The 21,560-nt window shown below is 35.1% G+C and overlaps 1 protein-coding gene across 1 annotated transcript in view; it reads right to left on the bottom strand.

Annotated features, from left to right (window-relative positions):
• Positions 1–14,473: 14,473 nt before the first annotated feature.
• Positions 14,474–21,560, bottom strand: part of ntsr1 (neurotensin receptor 1 (high affinity)) — a 160,990-nt gene continuing 153,903 nt past the window's right edge. The window contains exon 6 of the transcript XR_015523367.1: positions 14,474–15,345. The gene's annotated coding sequence lies outside the window, so the exon portion shown is untranslated. The remainder of the gene's footprint in view (positions 15,346–21,560) is intronic.

Raw genomic sequence — 21,560 nt, 5'->3', positions numbered from 1 at the left:
TAAGCATTAACTTAACACTACTAGAGAATACTAAGCAGTTTATAAATGACAAAGTCATTTTCTGTATTTTTAACCTGCTTTTAATGTCTGTTAATTTAGAGTTAATGCTTAACAAATGATGAACTAGCTATTTACTAATTGTAGCACAAGGGTGCTGGACAACAGAGTTGAGGATCCATGAGCAGTTTATTAGAAAGATTAGTCAATGATCAAAACAGGGGCAAAAAGATGCTTTCAGAGACATCTAAAATCATGGTTATGAACAGACGAATGGTTAGTACAGGCGACAAGGAATCAAAACGATAAAACAAGGCAAAGGGACAAGACAAGAAAACGTTTTGTAGTGCTACATGATAACAAGACTCAGCAACTAGAGTGAGTAAGTGAGGTTTTTTATTTATAGTCCTGGAAATCAATGATGACAAGCTTCAGCTGTGTGTGTGTGCGTTTGTGTGTGTGTGTGTGTGTGTGTGTGTGTGTGTATTATTTTCAGCTGTAATGAGTATAGATTGGCGCAAGGCATTATGGTAGTTGTAGTTCTGTTCAGTGGCTGAATTGTAATTCCCCAGCGATCTGCAACTGCTTGATCACTGGTGATCATTGCTCTAATGCTAAACTAATGCTACAGCAAACCATAATTTACAAATGCATAATAAATCATTTATAGTATACCTTTGTTATAATGTGTTACCCATTTGTTCCCGCTGACGAGCGACAAAAACTTTGACAGCCAGTCAGAATCCATTCAGCTTTAAAGTGTTCATGAATGGACTAGTGATAAAAAGAACAATATCGTGAAGTTAGTGTGCACAATAATGATATTTTTTGGCCTAAAAATGGGCATTTAGTCTCTTTTAAAATTAATGTCTATAGACCTTTTTTTACATTTGTGGGTTTTTCAGCAGCAGAAGTCATCATAGTTGGGTAAACTTAGAGCGCAGTGAATGGGGAAGTGCAACAAATCATTTTTTACAATTCCATTTGTTGAAATATTAAAAGAAAAAAACACAATGGTGTTACCAAGACTTTCGGAAAAAGGGGACAATTGTGTAAGACTGATGACGGCAGCTAGAGGAAAGAATAATGTCAAAAAATTACTCTCAGCCCCAATGATGCTGCATTAGAAACACTTTGCATAATACTTTGCGTTTTTTGTAATTTGACGCAAAGATGATATAATACATACATAAATGCATATAGATGTGTACACAGTTTTTTAAAAAGTCAAAATATTAAAAACTTTTAAGATTAGAATTTAAGATTATGATGTGTCTTCTGAAAAGAGTTCTTTGTAACACCTTAATTGCAGAATAAAAAAAGAAGTAGTCTGAGAGGAAAGAATTTCTGTAGGGTTGGAAAAATGTCTCTACAATGTAGTGACTATGACTTCTTCAGTGTAAAACTTCACATATGAATTCTGAGTGAGAGATAAGGAGTGTAAAAAATCACAGGTTCTGACTGCTTAATAGTTCTTTGAAAGGACTGAATGTGGATTTCTTTTTTCCACTTGCCATATTTTTTTGCCATTGGCATTCATTCATTAATTTTCCTTCGGCTTAGTCCATTTATTCATCAGGGGTCGCCACAGCGGAATGATTTACCAACTTATCCAGCATATGTTTTACACAGCGGATGTCCTTCCAGTCTTCAGGGGAAACCGGAGCACCTAGAGCTGGGGTGTCCACCCTCGGTCCTGGAGGGCCGGTGTCCTGGAGAGTTTAGCTCCAACCCTAATCAAACACACATGAACCAGCTAATCAAGCTCTAACTAGATATTCTAGAAACTTCCTGGCAGGTGTGTTGAAGCAAGTTGGAGCTAAACTTAGCAGGACACTGGCCCTCCAGGACCGAGTTTGGACACCCCTGATCTAGAGGAGACCCACGCCAACACAGGGAGTACATGCAAACTACACACAGAAATGCCAACTGACCCAGCCGGGACTCGAACCAGCGATCTTCTTGCAGTGAGGTGACTGTGCTAACCACTGAGCCATCAAATCAAAATATTAATGAATTACTTTTTGTTTTGCATCACCTTCTGTTTATAATTAGTTTTTGTGTATCATACATACTATATGTGGTGAAGTGAGTTTTTGTGAGAGAGAGATGGAGTAAGGACATCCATTATGACTCATATTCCAAGTATTAAAAGAAAGTCCAAAGTAAATCCATACAAAGTCATTTAATGGGTTTTAACAGAAAACGAGGCTCAGGTTTATAAAGTGTTCTGACATTAATTCCTAGAGCAAAGCTATATGTGGCCTTCTGCATCAGAGCATTGTGACAGCTAATTGTCTGAGTATTAGTCATAGTAAATGATTTTCAGCTGAAAGATGAAAAATGTTGCCATTTAGGTTTGACCTTTTATCTGTATTGTATTGTGAAGCTCATGGGAATTCATTATGAATTGTGCCTGCTGATTACACCATTTCCTATCATGTGCCTCCTGTGTTATTTTATCAGCCAACTCACTATACATCTAATTATGCAAATCATTTACCACCACTGTGAACCAGACACCTGGACTGATTCTGTAAAATAATCAAAATGGCTAGAATTCTTTTTAATTTGAACTCTTTTAACATTTAACATTTACATTTGTCTTATCATTATGTGAATACGATGTAAACGTGTAAATTAAACATTCTTTAAATAGATCCATGTAACTACTTTGGTGCTAATTTAATTATAATATTTATGTTGGGTTTATCTGATTGAATTTATTCTTATATTCACTCAATGTCAGTAAAACACTTTAATTGAACAAGAGTCGTCCTTGTTACATCAACAAATTTCAGTCTTGTCCATGTATGGTCATTAAAATATACTTTACTTATACTTACTTCAATTAGATTTGTCTAGTTGGCAGGATTGAAGTTCTTAACTTGCAGCCAGCTTGCTGTGATTTCACCAAATTACCAATAAAGCTATATTGCCTCACATCCTCACAATATGTCTCAAGTAGGGATGCACGATATATCGGCGGCCATATCGTTATCGGCCGATAAATGCTATTTTTAAGATTATCGTTATCAATCTGATGTCTTAATTAGGCCGATATATTTAAGCCAATAAATTACGCAATTTTACAGACCTACCTGCCGCGCTCGCGTGGACGGAACATGTTCAGACTTGCCCAGTGCACTCCAATGGAGCTCTCCTTACACTGTTTATTCCTTCAAAGTCTGTCATTTCTTCACATGGCACTGCTGTGCTTTAATAGCTCAGTAAGTAACCATGTTCCTTATCATTATAGATGTGTTTGATTAAGTGTCTTTGTGTATTTTGCTTTAAATCGCCTCAGGAAAAATATTACCTGTGTAAACCTTTCCTGCCATATCTCTATGTTTTGTTAGATATAACAGGGAGATTAACTTATTACTCCAGGGCTGAGTAATATTAGTTTCGGGGTGAACTCTTTTAGTTGCAGCTGGTGAATGAAAGAGGACACATGTAACTTGGTCCAAAATATTTTTTACTTTGCATGTGGTACAACAAATAAGTCACCAAAGAGGGAACATCACAGAAAATGGTCTCATTGCGAAAAAACGCTCCTCTTTTCTCTCTCCCGCTCCCTCTGCTTCACACACCCCAAACTGCAGCCCAGTCCCTTAAGGACCCGCACATTTTACAACACGTGTAAACATAACGGTTGTTTGTAATCTCATTATTTGTTATTATCTATGCGTTGCTGGTCATGTGTTGTTGATGTAAGACTGTATTCAGTCTGATCAGAATATTCATATTGATTATAACGAGCTCGCTTGAGAGCTGTCACCGCACACACACACACACTGTAGCACAGGGGAGAGGTGAATCCAGTCAAAGGGGCTCTTAACTAGCCGCTCATTATGTCTTTATATTCTGCTCTGTTTGTCATAAAGTCAGCTCAATGCAGGTTTTGTATCAAAATCTGACTGATGGCAACTCTGCCTCTACAGTTGAGTAAACTCTCAGCAGTTTATCATAAACTGTTCATCGATCAATTTCCCGCTATTGACGGCAAGAACGAGCGCAGAAGCATTGTCTGATTGACAATCAGCACCTACATGTCACATGTCAAAACGCCAAATAGGATGAATCTGTGCCGCATTTTTTAAACGTATTAAAAAGTATTATCTGTATTTAGCTGTTTGCTCGTACGGTGGCTTTAAACTGTCAAAACACCTCTAAAAAAGGCTTTTTCAGACATGACATATTTGTACATGTGTACATCACTGTAACACGTTTTATTCAATACCATTTGAGCTGGTTTCAGTCCTTAGCTCTTTCATTTTCATCTTATTTAAATATATTTAACTTGCTTGTTGATTAAATCCAATTTTGTTTTTTAATTAATTTTGAAGTTATAGCTTTTTTGCTTTGAGTATAGACTATTCAGTTCATAAGAGCAATTCAATCTTTTATGAAGTTTGCTGTATAAAAATATAATATATAAAATAAATGATTAAAATTATCGGCCTATACATATTGGCTATCGGCCTCCAAGTCTGAAGAATTATTGGTTATCGGTATCGGCCAAAAAATCCATATCGGTGCATCCCTAGTCTCAAAGTATATTTTTGGCAGTTAAGTAAAACCATGGCATGAGACAAAAAAACTAACATTTATACATTAACACAAATAAACATAAAATTATAACAAGCCTTTTTTAGGCTGTAAAATATTAAAACAGAAGAAAACAATGGTATTTAATAAAATAACAATTACAAAAAAAAAAAGATGTACTGAGTATCGATGACTGTTCCACTCTGAGCTTAATTGTTTAAGCACCCCATTTAAAGGAACCATAACCTCTAGCTTGGAGAGCTTCTGTCCAGCTACAAATGTCAGTCTTGTTTAAGCTAATGCACCCCTGTTCATGCCCCAGTAATTTCTTTGAAGGGAACAGTGCAAAAATTAAATTGTCAGCATGCAAAAGGAACTGCCAGTGCATTTTTGTTTTTGTCTCCAAGTTACTTGTGCCAAGAATAAAAAAAAGCAAACGATAAAAGTTCAGTTTGTTGAGCTAAGCATGCGCAGTGACTTCTTCTTATGTGGTTTCATTGTTGAGTATGCGAATCTGCTCATAAGTGCATACCGCCACCTACTGTGATGGAGGTGCACAGTAACCACCAGAGAGAGAGAGAGAGAGAGAGAGAGAGAGAGAGAGAGAGAGAGAGAGAGAGAGAGAGAGACCAATCAGATAACACACACATCACAGTATAATTATTGAGGCTTTAACATCACCTCCACTGGAAACTTTAATTCTGCAGTGAATGAGTTGAGAGATAAAGCCTGCAGAGCCTTCTACGCCATCAAACACCAATGTCCCATAGACATCCCTGTTTAGATCTGGCTGAAGATCCTAGAGTCAGTCATCGAGCCCATCACCCTCTATGGCAGTGAGGTATAGGTTCCACTGACAAACCCTGAACAAGGTCTGGCCAAATGGGACAAACACCCGATAGAAACCCTGCACACAGAGCTATGTAAGAACATCCTACACGTCCACCGGCACACAACAAACAACGGATGCAGGGCAGAATTAGGCAAATAACCTCTGATAATAAAGATACAGAAAAGAGCTGTCAAATTCTGGAAGCACTTAAAACTCAGCGTCCCGGACTCATACCACTATAAAGCCCTGCAAGACTGAGAACTGAGCATAAGAGCAGACCCACTCTCCCAGCTGGCCCAGAGGTTAAGGGTCTCTGAGACGTCTCCTGAGGAGCTGAACACACTCCTGCCACTGACTCAGATCACACACCAGATCAAGAACAGCTACACACACCACTGGGAAACTCAAACACAACTGCAAAGCAAAATGCAGTGTTACCTGGCCCTGAAGAGACAATATACTCTGGCAGACTATCTTCACACAGTGACAGATAAAGGTCTGAGGAACACCCTGAGCAGATACAGACTCAGCGGACACCAGCTGGCCATTGAGACGGGCCGGCACAGACAAACATGGCTGCCGATAGAGGAGCGGCTGTGCCCACACTGCCCTCAGCAGCTGATTGAAACAGAACTGCACTTCCTTACTGAGTTCTACACGAAACTCACACACACACACACACACACACACACACACAAAAACTTTGAGCCCCTGTCAAACAGTGAGAAACTGCCCATATTACTGGAGGAGTGTGTGCGCTGCTGTGTGTTAGCAGCTCAGTTTGTGCATGCCTGCCACCGTCTGAGGAACCCACAATGATCCGCTCCACTGTCTCCAACACACAACACAGGAACTCTTTACTTGTGGACTTACTGTTGATATTATTGTCATCACTTTTATCCTGTTTTACAAATTACCATTAATCTATTTTTATTTTTATTAATCTTTTTAGTTTTTTTTAGTCGTTCATATGAAGAGCTTAAATCTTATTCAGTCATCTCATTTATTTCATTTGATTGTTTCCTCATTTAGTTTCAAACAACAAGAATTAATCATTTTGCAAAACTAAGTTTTTTTTTTTTTTGAGTGTGTTATGATTATGAAGCTTTCGTAAAGGTCTTATTAACACAACTTTAAGTGTTGCCATATTTTCATCAGTTTGACAACACATGCACATGCAAATTCTCACAACACAGTTATTTCTGACAACACCGCTGACTCTAAACAGGAAGCAGCCATGTTAGACACTTTTTGGGGTCCATCATATTTCCGTTGCAGTCTGTAGTATTTGCACAAGTTTTTGTATTTGCACGTGTTGTGAGAATAAGAAATCATTTTTATTGTCATTATTCCACTATTGAATGCAGACACATTAAAATATAGAACACTGAGCACATCTGTTTACAAGGGGGTAATGCTGAAGAAAAGGAAGCATACACTTAAAATAGACAGACTGTTACTGTTTGCTGATGTGGATAAAAATAGTTATATTTACTATTTAATTCAAAGTTATCATATTTAGTGTGAACTGCCCTTTATAATAGAAAAATACTTCTCCAGATTTATATATATATATATATAAATTTATTTACAGCACTGTTTCCTGTTAAACATAAAGCAAACCATCCATGTTGGCAACCAGAAGAGCCCCCATTCTCAGAAAAAGCCCTTTCCCTCCACATCTTTTCCTTTTGTTTCTAGGGGCACTGAAAGAGCCCATTTCAAATCTATAATTTCTTGGGTAATTTGCAGTGCGCATTAATGCTGCATGCCCTGTTGATGCTCTTTGATTAGCGTAGGCGTTTTTGTGGCTCCTTTCACAGTTGTGTGATTAGACACACTGGGATGAAGTGCTTCTGTGCTATCAGATCTAATTCCCTCCCTCCCCGGCCTTTTGCATGCAAGCTTTTGAAGGGTCCTTTGAGACCCAGGGGCCACAATAGCATCATAAGCATGGCTTCTTTGGTTGTGTGCACTAATGTAGCAATGGGTTTTCATGGAAGATAGAGCTAAAATACAGATATTAGGAGGCTTGGGATCTCAACTGTGCTGTGATATGGGCACTGATGTGTTCGGTAATTGGTATTTCTCTCAGAGGTGTATGAAGCAGCAGGAGGTCAGTCGTATTTGCTTTCAGAGAAACTGGCCCTCTGTTGACCCAATCGCTAGATGAGCTTTTGAGCATTCTGTACATGTGAGATGGTAATGAGATGTCAATCTGCAATGAACTTGGTCAAGATGTCCATTGCTTATGGATTGGTATCATAGTAATTCAAATCTTGTGTTTTATGATGTGTGTCCAAGTATTATTTTATTTGTTAAAAATATCCTTGATTTTTTTTGGTGTAGTTTTTATTTTTGGGCTGCACGGTGGCACAGTGGGTAGCACATTTGCCTCACAGCAAGAAGATCACTGGTTCGAGCCTCGGCTGGGTCAGTTTTCCATTTCTGTGTGGAGTTTGCATGCGTGGGTTTCCTCTGGGTGCTTCAGTTTCCAAAGACGTGGTATAGGTGAACTGGGTAGGCTAAATTGTCCACAGTGTATGCATATGAATGAGTGTGTATGAATGTTTCCCAGAGATGGGATGCAGATGGAAGGGCATCCACTGCGTAAAACATATGCTGGATAAGTTGGCGGTTCATTCTGTTGTGGTGACCCCTGATTAATAAAGGGACTAAGAAAATTTGTTGATTTTTATGATTTTTATGAAGTTTTTATTTTTTTACCAGAATAAATTTAGTTAGTATTTTGTGTATTTTAGCACAAGGAAATCAAATTAAAGCTAATAAAAATATCTTAAAATATATCAAGGCAAAAATACTTTGTATGAGTGATCATGAAATAGTTATACATTATCATACAAGCAATATGACTTGAATGATATTTTGTCCCAAATAGCAAGTGTCCAGTTTTTATATACATGCTATATCACAGTTCAGTTCAGTAAGAATATATTGTGTTTTTTTTCAATTTTTCCAATAAAAGTATTATGCTACAGCACCATTTAATTTCATTTCATTTAATTTTCTTGTTGGCTTAGTCCCTTTATCAATCCAGGGTCGCCACAGCGAAATGAACCGCCAACTCCAGCAAGTTTTCACGCAGCGGATGCCCTTCCAGCCACAACCTATCTCTGGGAAACATCCACACACACATTCACACACACACACACACTCATACACTACGGACAATTTAGCCTACACAATTCACCTGTACCACATGTCTTTGGACGGTGGGGGAAACCGGAACACCCAGAGGAAACCCACGCGAACGCAGGGAGAACATGCAAACTCCACACAGAAAGGCCAGCTGAGCCTAGGCTCGAACCAGCGACCCAGCGACCTTCTTGCTGTGAGGCGACAGCACTACCTACTGTGCCACTGCTTCTCCAGCACCATTTAATGTCTAAAGAAATCAATGTTTTAACTGAGTCAAGTAAATCAGTGAAAGTAAAACAAAGTCAAATAAAACCAAATTCTGTTATCATTAACTCAACTTCATGTTGTTTTAAACCCACATAAATGGATTTATGTTGTGGAACATTAAAGACATTTTTGAGCATTGTTTGTAAAGTGATTTGGAACTGAGGCAAACATTCTGCAAATATATCTAAATAGCAATTTAGACAGAGCTTCTGAAATTCCTTTAATTCCAAACATAATGTTTAGGGTAACACTTTATTTTGATGGTCCTTTTAAGTATCAGTAGACTGTATGCTTAATAAAACTGCTCCTTCAACTGACATTTAACTGACTATAAGACTATATGACATGTGAACTGTACATGTCAACTTACACTAACCTTAACCACAACCTTACATTCTACTTATAATCCAACTAGAATTAGTTGGCATGTAGATGCAATGTAACTTAAGTTCAACAAACGGACCATTAAAATAAAAGTGTGACCATATGTAGTTAACTAATTACACTATAACTTTAGTGCACTCTTAGTGCAGTATTATTTTTTCTATTGTTATTGACTATGAACATACAATGCATTTTACATCAATTCCATGTTATTTTCAAACAAATTTGGAGACTAATGGCTCTAGAAAAGGACTTTATTACAACACTGAATATTTTATTATTGATGAAAAGAAGTCCAAATCAAGCACTTCAAGTCACAAAACTTACTGTTTGTCAGGTTATGTGTTCAGGAAACCTCTCTGAAACTAGTCATTATGCCCACATTATTTGATGATGTTAACAGTACTTTCCTCCATCTCTCTCTTCTTTTTCTTCCCATCTGTCCTTATTTCGACTTTAGAGATTTATGTTTGTTGCCAGGTGTCCTTATTGACAGTGCAATAATACGCGAAATCCCCAGGGAATAAGCTGAACTTCTTGGAATCCACCTTTAACACTCATCTTTAAATCATGGAGCCGAGCTCCTCCTGTCGCCTCCAATGACTGAACAGCAGCTCATCCATCTGCCACCATCACCACCGATCATATTTCACTCTTTTACTTTCCCTCAGCAGAGCTTTATAGAGATAAAACTTGTTTTGAAAGTGAGCTAAACTGCAGTGCCACTTTCAAATACCAGAAAACAAGAAAACAATTACAGTACAAAAAAAAAAAAATATGGGCTTCTTTTTCACAAATGTTTGCTTCACGTAATAACATTTAATCAACAGGCTTTACTCCACATGGCATAATAAAACTATAATTATAACATATTATTATTAAATCATATCAATCCAAAAGATTTTGCTAAGGTTGCACAATTATTTTGCTGTTTATTTGACCTATTACAAAAAACTGATTTGTCACAATTTTGTACATTTTGTACTGATGAAACCTATATGATATAAAGTCTATGATATTTAAACTTGTATCTATATAACATCCAAAGTCATTCAGCCCCTAACTTGAAGTGCTGTAAAAAAAAACTTTGAAAATTGTTCTTTTTAAGGTACTTTATGATATGTTGCAATATGTCAACAACGTCCAACAGTGGATCTAACTTAGAAATGTCAAATTTAGAATTTTTTTCTGATAATTATTAATTGTTTTACAACAACTTATATTACAACAGCTTTAATTTATTCCATTCTTTTTTGCTAAATATTATTGAAAACAATCACAATATTGTATTATCTTGTATACAACATACAGTAAATATAAATATTTTCTCCAGTAAATATTATAACAAATCAATAACAAGTCGAATATATCCAGATGCATCAAAATAATGTAGCTACTAGCTAACAATGTTTATATATATTATACTATATACTATACTACGGCTGTCTTATCTGCCCCAGAACTAACTCACTTGATCTGTCTGCATCACTGCTCTCATCAAATGTCCAATCTGCATCATTCTCATGATCACTAAAACCCATCTTATCCTTACTTTCATCTGCAGGAAGAGCCAGTTCTGTTCTTTTCTTCTTTCGCTTACCACAGAACATTGTGGTGCTCGCTAATACACTGTTCTCTGTATTCATATCTATTCAAAAGCATTGAAGCATTAAAACTAGATTTTATCATTATGCAAATACTATTAACACATGACAAATCAGCATTATATTATTAGCATTCATGTTGTAATTGTTACAACTTAAAAGTTCATAGCTGACCTTGCTAGCTAGCTAACCCATTGCAATATTGCAGGTTCCACTGATGCACAGTGTTGCCATTTGACAACACATATATTTGATCGATTTACAAGAAGCTAATTTTATAAAAATAAATTTGAGTTGTGAATACGTCATCACAACTTACTGGAGATGATGTTTCAGATTTATTTATAGATCTGACATAATTCAATCCTTTGTTTTTATTGATGTTTACATTTCGTCACCTTAGAATTATAAGGTTCTGTCTGCGTTCTAAATGATTTTGAGATATTGAGCTTCAAAGTTTTTGCATTCCATATAGCAAACAATGTGTGTAACAGTTCTTTTTCACACATTAACTTGACAGAGACCCTAAGGGTTCTCTAAATGTAAATTATTAAAGTTCTCTTACATTTGCAAATTGGATAAAAAAAAAAAAAAACACGGTAAATGCAGATAGAACCTTTTCAATCTAAAAAGTCATTTTCCGCTTAGAATTACAAGGTTCTATCTGGCAGATCATTATTGAAGCATTACTTTTCAAGAAATACAATCAAAAAATATATAAGTTTGTGTTGTAACAATATGTTGATGCTAGAGAAAGTACATTTTATTTGGTTTCTATAAAATTTATTTTATGTTTTAGGATGAATATTTTTTCGTTCAAATTGAGCTTATAAGTCTGGGCTAAATAAAAAATTTTTTCCCAGTGCAGATGTTAAATTTATCTAACTAATATGTTAATATTTATGACATTTTATGCTTTATATGAATTATTGAATTGCATTTATTTAATTATGTGCCCTATGAATTAAATTAAGTATTTGCCCTTCAAGGCTTAATATTAAATTTAAAGACTTTAAAAGAAACAGGCGATGACCAAATGAGTTTAATAAACACTGAAAAGTGTTTCAGTGACTATATGTAAACAAATAAATATATTTTTAATGTTCATCTCTTTTTCAACAATATAAAATGTAACATTTCATCTCAATGTCGGCGACGCGGTGGCACAGTGGGTAGCACGATCGCCTGCAGCAAGAAAAACGCTGGTTCGAGCCCAGCTGGGTCAGTTGACATTTCTGTGTGGAGTTTGCGTGTACTCTCCGTTTTGCTGTGGGTTTCCTCCGGGTGCTCCGGTTTCCCCCACAAGTCCAAAGACATGCGGTACAGGTGAATTGGGTAAGCTGAAATTGGCCATAGTGTATGTGTGTGATTGAGAGTGTATGGGTGTTTTCCAGTGATGGGTTGCAGCTGGAAGGGCATCTGCTGCATAGAATATATGCTGGATAAGTTGGTGGTTCATTCCGCTGTGGTGACCCCAGATTAATAAAGAGACTAAGCTGAAAAGAAAATGAATGAATCTCAATGTCAAGAAATGCTTCTAAATCATAACCTTTTCACACGCCTCAATTTTGTGTGGTGCGGCATTATTTAGCCGACTCTGATTTTGTGTGATTTTTGTCTTCCTGGTGTTTCCCGCTGTCAATGGAGCAGTCCGGCGAAATGACAAAGAAAACTGATCCTGATTGGTCCTCGTACGTGCATTAAAAATGCTGATTGGCTCACGGAAAGAACCTTATAGAGCCAAGCTAGAGTTCGACTTTGTAGATACACCTTTTTTTGTTTTTTTGAATAAAAACAACTTATAAAAACACATTACATAATGTAAATAAGTATTCATTTAATAAGAATTTGTCAATACCTTAATTTTGACAAAAATGTCAGATAGAACCTTATAATTCTAAGGTGACAATTTGCATTTAGCAACTACTCACAATAAACACCAGTCTGTCAGAAATCGCACAACAGAAAAACACAGCAACTCATCATTGGCTACTCTAAGGTCTTCTCTTTCCAATAAAAAAAATAATGTTGGTCTTAAAGAAACAGTAGCAGGGAAATGAACATAAGTATCATGTTGCCATATGGTTACACTGTGCAGTAGAGGGTTAATTTTATTATGCAACATTAGCATGGGCAAGTTTTAGTGCTAATAAATGCAGTCAGAACATTGATCACTGCACATTCTACTAATAATGTAACAATGAAAGATATTTTAGTACAAAAGTAATGCATACGTCATGGCATGACATTTATTAGCAACATAACCCATCACACAAACACAGCTTCAGATCATTTACACATCACGCTTACACACTATTTAGGCACTCACTCTTTGTGAAGTTGTTTTACTATTGTTGTGTTACTGAGGATGTCTTGGTTTCATTGTTCCTGTGTTTTTGCCCTGCTGTGTTTTTAATTTCTTGTTGTTTGATTGTTTTTCTGCCTGCCTCGACCTCTGACTGGACTTGGGATTACTCTTTGTGGATTACCCTTGCCATTGTTGTTTGCTCCTGTTTTGTCGGCTTGCCTGTGTGGCCATTCTTTAGTAAAGCTGCATTTGGAACTTTCACCCCTTTGTACGCTCTCATACATTGCAGCTAGAAAACAAAATTGCTCTATAGAGAATGAGAATCTATGGCAAGTTGCATTCTGCCATGTTTTCAGACATAATCAGGACTGCACAATGTAAACCGATGCAAATCATCACAGAAAAAGCTGATAAAGCTCAGAATTAATAATTGGTATCATCTTTAAAAAAAAAATCTTATAATACAAAAGAACACTCAGAATAAAATGGACATGTGTATATATATTTTTATAAAAGCTCTTTTTATGTGTCTGGGAAGCTGAAAATAGACATTTCATAAAATTATTTCGCCAGCACTAGAAGCTGAGCAGATGCAGAGGAAGCGGATATAGCTTATTCATAAGTGACAGAGTATAGATGAGCTTCCTCAAGAAACAATTTCCATTTTCGATTTTTTTTTCTTTATTTGTGTGGGCTTACAGTTTATTGAAAGTCAATATTTATATGATACAAGTAACCTACAGATATCAATGGAATCCAAGTTACCGTATCCCAAATCGTAGTATGTTGAAACGAGTTTTCCTAACATTCCACGATGGTTTACTATTTTTGGTAAAAATTCTAAGTGTAGAACCGACCATACTCTAACTGCTGATATTGCCCACATCACAATGCGTGTTGGATTGAATTTGATTAGAACTACAAATGCGGGTGAAAAGTGTAAATAAACTACAAACATGGCAGACGCACGAGACCAACTGTCAAGTTGTAGCCAAACATGTTTCAATCTGGTTTTCCGTGTTATAATTCATCTGCAACAACAATATAAAGACATGTTTAGACATTAATGTCTGAATGCATAATTATGACCTGAGAAGATTTCTCTGCAAGAAATACTTGTGAATGGCAGATTATTCTGCTGCCGCTTCTCCAATAAGGTAGAAAATTAAATATGAAAGAAATGTGGATGATTGATAGGGTTCATAACTAAGCAACACAACGATCTGTTAACGAGGAAGTAGTATGCCCTAAAGCTTGCATACTTTTTTAGAACCATTATTCATTTGTGCACATCGTACACTAGATGTGAAGTGTTTCCACCACTTTTAGAATTCTAAACATTTTATTACAATTTTTATTTTGTTTTTTTCTATGAGGGTACACACACTGGTGCCACCATTCAGCGTCTGTTCGTGTTGCTTAGCAACATATAGAAAACAATGTAAAGATGGGCACCACTTCAGATTAATCTAATACAGTAAACAAACATCTCATATTGTGGCAGGGAAACAATCTCAGTGTTGACATTGAATCAACCTTATTGTGAGTTGTGTTTTTTGTTTTAGCTTGTTGTTGCATGCATTTATGATTACAAATTCCTTGTAAATTAATGTTCTAAACTGCAAATACTTGACAACACAAATTTACTGGAAATCAAATGTCTGTTCATCGTGTTGCTGATTAAATTAACATGATTAGAAAAAGGTTTTTAAGAATCATTATTCTCATGCTTTGTTTTTAACATAATAGGTCTAAATAATTGAATCAATAAACTACCTTATTAGAATTACCAGTCATATTTATAGTTTGTGAGTCTTTTTAAATAAAAGCTTTGTCTAATGAATATATGTAAAGGATTGCGATCAGGTATAATTTTTTTCTGAGATTGTTGTCCTCCACTTTCTCAGATGGTGACCCTGGTCTGGTCCAGCGTGGTCCATCAGCCAGATGGTGTGTCCATTCGCTGTTTTCATGCTGTTTGAATTTATCAGCATGTTATATAAAAAAAGGTCTACAGATAAAGAGGTGAACAATTGTCCATCACGTCATCACAGTGTATGTAGTAGAGCATTTCCACCCACAGAGTTCACAGTTTTGTATTTATTTATTTTTTATAAATCTGAATTAAATTAACAGTGTTTTTCAAAGTCATGTGGATTCGGTGCTGTGTTGACAACTGCTTACAGATTTAATGAAGAGTTGTCTGGTGGGATGTCGATGAAAAGGGTATATTTGCTGTTGAGCTGTGTGGAGAGGAAAACAAATGAATTCTGGATTAGTAAATATTACTTGGAAGTGCCAGTGTGAGCATGGCTTGGTGAGATGTGTGTCCGCTATATTTCTTCACTATGCAATAGAAAGATACTTCATTTTCATGTACCACTCGAAACTAGACATTTGGGTGACACATTAGCATTGTGATAGCATTGAAGGAAAGGCTAAAATTAATAAATTACACACTACGAATCAATGATTTGTCACATATAAATGAAATGAAATTGCTTGAACCCATACAGAAATCTGATCATATGTTCATATGAACATATATTTAAATGATATTTTTAAACATTTGTACATATTAGTAATCCCAGTGGTTGAAAAAACCCCCCCCAAAAAAACATGCAAACATATTTGCAGTATTTTTGAATATGTTTCGCACATAACATATATGTTACGTTATACATACATACATACATACATACATACATACATATATATATATATATATATATATATATATATATATATATATATATACATATATATATATATATATATATATATATATATATATATATATATATATATATATATATATATATATATGTGAAATCTAAACATGAACTTGTGTCAAATATATAGTTTGCATATACAGTATTGTCATACGTATATCAGACTTAGAAAAACATGTGTTTTTGTATTTTATGACATCTGTGTTTTTTTAACGCCAAGAAGTGATAAAAAATTAAGTGGTAAAAAATTAAAACTACCTTGTCATTTCTGTGATCAGTTTTTACCAAATTTTTTGTGACTGATAATCTGAAGGTAAGTAAATTACCCTTTAAATGAAACTTCTTTAAATTATAAGATTGATTGTATTGATTAAAATCTATCCATGTCACATGACCATATCAGTTTGCATATTATAATGTTAAAATGATTAGTTGAAAATAATAAATTTTCTCACAACGCAAACAATTTATGGAAACGAGCTGCATTTTCTTACAACACATGCAAACAATGAAACACAACGGAAATGTTTCAAGGGGCCCCTAAAACATGACGGTCAAAATTATTAGACCCTTTAAGTTTTTTTTTTTCTGATAGTCTACAAAACAAACAATCATTATACAATAACTTTCTGACTTCAACTATATATATATATATATATATATATATATATATATATATATATATATATATATATATATATATATATATATTAGCGATGTCAAAATTTGTGCTTTAACGCATGCGATTAATTTTAAATAACGCGTTTTAAAAAAATTCACGCAATTAACGCAGTTGCAGGTTTTTTTTACTTCCTGTTGTGGTGGACGTGTGTTTAACATGCAAGAAATGTGGATCAGACATATGAAGCCCTTTTTGAAGGCAAGTTTCAGTATAAAACAATTAGTTCCATCACAGGTTATCCAGAGTTTCATGCAATTTCGGGTGTTTCATTTTTAACTTTCGACTTCTGTTGTAAGTTGATACCGCATGGTGAACAGAAAGAAAATCCTCCGCATTTCGTGACTCTGTGTTCCTTTAAGGTAATAAAATCACTGCTTAGTCTACATGGTAGAGGTATAATCTTAATCATATTAAAATCGGAGTATTGGTGTCTTATGTGAATGTACTCAGAAAGTCCCTGGTGAAGTCGCGAGCTGTCAAAGACAGGGCATTACTCTGCCTTTCAGCATGAGCCCTCCAAGTTTATTGTGTTTCCTTTATTAAACGCAACAAAAGCGTTTGCCACGTGTTGTTGTGTCAGAATCCTTGTGAAATACAGTAATACTTTAGGACGCTTAGTTTAAGCAAATTTTATGAATGTGATCATGCGTGTTGAATCTGAGGGGAGTCGCTTCAGTATGGAAGGCCGTTGGGGCCAAAACGTCTGCAGCGCGTTGTGTGTGTGTCTGTGTGTGTGTGTCTGTGTCAGGCCTGTTGAGGGGTGTCAGGGGTGGAGTGAGCGACGTATCTGAGTAGGGGCGTATGCAATGTGCGGTGGAGAGGGGTGTGCAATGTATTTAACGACCGGTTTGCAAGAAATGATCATTCATTTGCGGGCATTTGGGAGTCTCTGTGCACTTGCGGGATACTCCTAGTCTTAGCAACTGGATGAATGTAAAGGAGGATTAAGCAAAATTGTTTCTACTCTATAACTAATGTTCTCAACTCACAGCAATAAAACTTTACAATGAGTGCAACAGTTTGTATTCTATAGTTTATTATTATAATTTTTCATTTTCCATATCTGCAATTCCTGTATTTTGGCATTTTTTTGCAGTCCACTTAGAATCCAACATGGAAATCAATGTTTTCTTTATTGGCATTGATTGTTTTGAAATTTAAATGTCATTAACATGCCTGTGTTTTATGGCTGTCAAGCCAGGATCTTGATGGTTTATTGTGGGTATGTTTACATGAAGAAATCTGTGTTACAAGTTAAACAAAAATTCTATTAAACAATTATATTTTGAATTTTAATTCCAATAAACAATTATATTTTGAATTTAAGTATTTTTTGTCTTGCGTTTACATTAATTTTACATTTGAATAGCCAAAATTACAAGTTTCAGTATTTTAAATGCGATTAATCGCAATAAATTTTTTTAAAAAGTTGCGATTATTAGTTAATTTTTTTAATTGATTGACAGCACTAATATATATATATATATATATATATATATATATATATATATATATATATATATATATATATATATATATATATATATATATATATATACACACACACACACACACACACACATACTTTATAAAATGATTATTTGGTACTGTAAGCAAGGTTTAACTAGACAAATGCAACAAAAAATAACTTCTGTTTAAATTATTACATTAAGGTTGAGTGAAATGTCTCTTCATTTTTACACACTTCTGCATGACACTGCATTGCTATAATTATTATTTTTCTGTGAGAAAAGATGAAAAAATCATGCAACATCTGCAGTGTGGCCAATTTAGCATCTTTGTTGCTTTGTGTTTAGAGAATTACAAACTTTTTTTATAGACTTTTAAATAAACTTTCCAATGATATATCTAATGACAGCCTCTGGCAACAATGCTTACTTGCATACTTTGAACACCCACATCCATTTGATTCTGATATGTACAAACCTATTAAAATGAACTGTCACGCAGGTGCATTAAAGCTACAATTAGCATCAAGACAGTTTATTAAAATAGAACAAAGCTTTCACTCAGACCAGCACTGACAGTTTGTACAAATGCACTCCAATGAGTTTTGTTCATATAATTATGCAAAAGTAAGCTATTTGTTGTGTTTAGTATAAGCTATTAGTTTCACCTGCTAAACATTTCTCATGAAAACATCTTTTGTTCTTATAACAATAAGCCTAATAAGACAAATAAAAATCCCATGCAGATCATTTACAAGAATTGGAGCATGAGTAATAAATGCAACTGTAAGAATCCATTAAGCTGCATTTCTCCTCCTAAACAGAAGGAGGTGCTCCTGTCTTCTCAAACAACAGTATCCTATTTCTATGCTTCCTCCGGAACAGTGGATGGCGCCACTTTCCACCATCTGCTGTGTGCCACCACTCAAGCTTGATTAGCAACACCTGTGTTTTGCCCTATCTGCTTGTTAAGTGTGACGTCACGCGGAGCGGCTTCCGGGTCCAAGCGCTCTATTCAACTGAATGGGGAGATTCATGAAATGGTAATAATAAACAATTACAAAGCAATTTAATACTTTCGAAAGTCACGATCGCAATATATATGTCCGTGCCTAATATCCAATGGCCAGAAAGGGATTCATTGTTTTATAAATTGTTAAAATGTTGGTATTTGTTATGCAGCAAGCCCAGAGATTGTTGTGTATACTATGACTATGTAAAATTATCTTTAATGTGTGATATGAATAAAAGGTTATCATAAAAGAATGATTTCTCCACTCAAATGAATGGCGGCTTGGACCCGGAAACAGTATTACATATGTCACAAACACGTCACCACTTAACAAGCGGATAAAAGTGTGTTTGTTACAAGCTAGTGTGTTCAGTCTTGAGCCATTACTGCCTGGTGTTCTCCTGATCCTCTTGAAAGGCTAAGTTACACTTTATTGTTGTGTTTTTTACTTGTGTCTAATTTGTTTTGTATGTTTACTAGAACCTCAGCATAGTCATTTCTGTTAGACTTTGTATTGCATTTTTCAAGTAAAGATCATTTGTTTAGTTTTTTTCTGAAACTACAACCTCAAGTTTCCTGATTAATCTTCTGCTCTTGGGTTCATCTGTTGAGGGGTTAGCTCAGCTGGGAAAAGCCCCATCTTTGAGTCCAAGACACCCAGTTTCAATTCTCACCTAACCCAAACATTACAGCAACTTTTTGATTAACCCTAACATCCATTTATTCATTCAGTTTAATCTGTTCAAGAACTTGAGAAACAGCATAGCTTTTCCATTACATCTCTCTCTATATATATTTTTATTTTATTCAAGAAATGTTTGGTTGTAGCTGGAAAATAAAAAGTGCAAAACCTATGAAACTGTTTCTTGAACAAGTTCTGAAAGCACAGCTCCTAAGCAGATTTGAGTAGAATAATTGGTAACTGCTGCTAGACATGGTTAGTCCAGAAAATAGAACTGATCTCTGATCATCATCAATAACAATCGAGAAGAGAACAATCCCACAAACTCAGCATCTTACAACTACTTTCACAGTAAAAAGTTTCATGAGTTTTTTTGCTCTCTCTATATTATATCTACTATATATTATATCTACTATATTTTTCAGCAAGAGAACATTTTGAGGATACTGGATAACTTTGAATAAAATTATTTATTTAAAGTTATCATACTTTCATGCACAAACTGAATGGCTGTGCCTCGTTTTTCAAAACAAATGTCATGGCAAGCAATGTAAAAATGCTGGCCAGCTTTAACAAATGTTTTTTTCTTTTCTTCGTGTGGCAGATGCTTTATTCTGGAATACAGATTGTAGCAGATTCTGCCAAACACTCAGGATGTCTACTTGATTAGATGCAATAAAGACTAGTTCGGTCCTTCAGAATCCCCATTCACTCACTTTTCACACTTCAACCATCTGGCAAATGATATCAGAGCATCCAATCAGAAACCAGCAGATTGTGAGACTGCTTCTAGAGGCAGCAATGCCCAGCTACAGCCAACCATCACTGATTAATGCTACAATGCATTTAGAGGCCTATTCTGCTTTCCTCTCATTGATTTTCATTTTTAAGTAGAAGGCTTTAAGTGGAAATCCCATTCTTATAATAATTTCATGATTTAAAAAAAGTTACCATCATTGCTACATACTGTATTATCTACAGAAGACATCTTTACATCTTGTTAATTTACTCTAATTTTTAAATTTCGTCATTATATATTTGATCTCACATCTTTTAAAAACAAGACTCTTGTTCATCCTCGGAACACAAATGCAACCTGAGAGATTTCTGTTGCTTCAATAAGTCTGTTCTCCTAAAACACAGATGTTTTAAAATGTTAGTAAAAAGATAAAACAAATAAATCCATATGAAATGGTTTCATCCAAGTTTGCTAAAGGAATATGATCACTTTTAACAGATTTAGTTTAGGCTTTTATGTAAATTGTGTAAACCTACAAAGTTTAATTAGCACTCAGACAAATCTATTGGCTCTGAAATAAATAACACATGATTAACACCAAGTATTGATATACACAGAATTAAGTATACTTCATGTTTAACCACCATAGAGAAACACAATAAGGTGGTCTGGGGTAAGAATGTTCTCTGCCATTGATCCTCTAAAATTTATTTTCTGAAATAGTCAAAACAGATTTAAAATGTCTATTATCGTTTTAAATAAAACATATATAGACCTCCTAATAAAATGTTTTATAATTAATTTATCCTTGATCAAGACCCTGTGAATCTAACAGTGCTATCATCAGTGTTTTCAGACTATCCTCATTGTTCTTCTCCATGAAGAATATTTTAATTCAGTATGACATCAAAATGTATTTTGTGAAATCAAAATGTAAAATGTTTATTTTCTAGCATTGTTGTTCTTTAGGTGAACAAATAATCAAGTTAATCCACTGAAAAAAAAAGTTTAAATAAGCCAAAGTCTGACCATCCGTTTCAATGTTTGGAGTGGCAGTCCTTCTCTGTTGATGTCAGTTTGATATTCCTTAACACACCACCTCTTATTATTAGTTTGCTATGAGGGAATGATGTGCAAAATAA

This window comes from Danio rerio, chromosome 23, assembly GCF_052040795.2.
Source record: "Danio rerio strain M-AB ecotype USA chromosome 23, GRCz13ab, whole genome shotgun sequence".
NCBI classification, from domain to species: Eukaryota; Metazoa; Chordata; class Actinopteri; order Cypriniformes; family Danionidae; genus Danio; species Danio rerio.
This window is presented reverse-complemented; position numbering and strand designations above follow the sequence as displayed.